Consider the following 985-nt stretch of genomic DNA (forward strand, 5'->3'; position numbering starts at 1 on the left):
TGGTTTTCAAAAAAGGCATTTTGAAAGGAAAAAAAACACAACGTTCCCTTCTGAAAATCTCCAAAGAGGACATATCATCATTATCAAAATGCTTCATTTAGGGGTTTTTGTTTTTTCCTAAACAAAATTTCATCAAAATTGACACTTTCTGGAAACATTTCAGTTGTGACCAAAAAAGGCATTTTTTGCCAGAAAAAAAAGTTGAGATGAAAAATTTCTGACCAACTCTAATCTGAGCCCCTCCCATTACAAAACCAATGACCATATTTTCTCCCTGCTTCCAAGCAGCAGGCTGAGGGTGTTGTGTGACAAGACTGAATCTGTGGGGGAAAGGGTTGAGTTGTGGGGCAACCTGGGGTTACACTTAGCCCCGAATGCAATGAAGGTAGAGGCTGTTCTGTTTTCCCTGCAACATATTCCATATTCTTGGCCCGGTTCAATATAAACGCATCAGGGCACCTAAAAACCTGGCTCCACACTATGGTTCAGATCAGATTTCATAGCACCTTAGCCGACCCTCTCTAGAAGATGTCCTCTCATGTAGTCAGGCCCCCAAAATCCCTGCAGTGAGACCTCAACAGCAGCTGGGTAGCTAGTTTGGCTGGATAAATCGGAGGGTTTCCTTTGAGAGATATTCACCCTCGTGCTATTCCCTGCAGCAGGGGGGAATGGCAGGAAGTGTATGTGTGTGTGTGGGGGGGGATCATATATAGAGAAGCAGGAACATTTAGCTTTGAGCATCGTCATGTGATCTGGCTTAACCACCTAAATGGAAAATTACAGTTGTTGCTCTCCATCCACATCCGACATGCGAAGAAAATCACCATGTGCTGTGTGATGTCGCTCCTCATTCCACCCTTGGTAGCAGGGAAGAAATTCTGAGAGTGGCAGAATCATCTATAAAATCATAGAAATGTAGGCGTGGAAGGGACCTTGTTAGGTCATCTAGTCTAGTCCACTCCCCTGCCCTGAGGCAGGACTAAGT

The sequence above is a fragment of the Terrapene carolina genome, unplaced genomic scaffold (genome assembly GCF_002925995.2).
Source record: "Terrapene carolina triunguis isolate 2854851 unplaced genomic scaffold, T_m_triunguis-2.0 Scaffold401, whole genome shotgun sequence".
NCBI classification, from domain to species: Eukaryota; Metazoa; Chordata; order Testudines; family Emydidae; genus Terrapene; species Terrapene triunguis.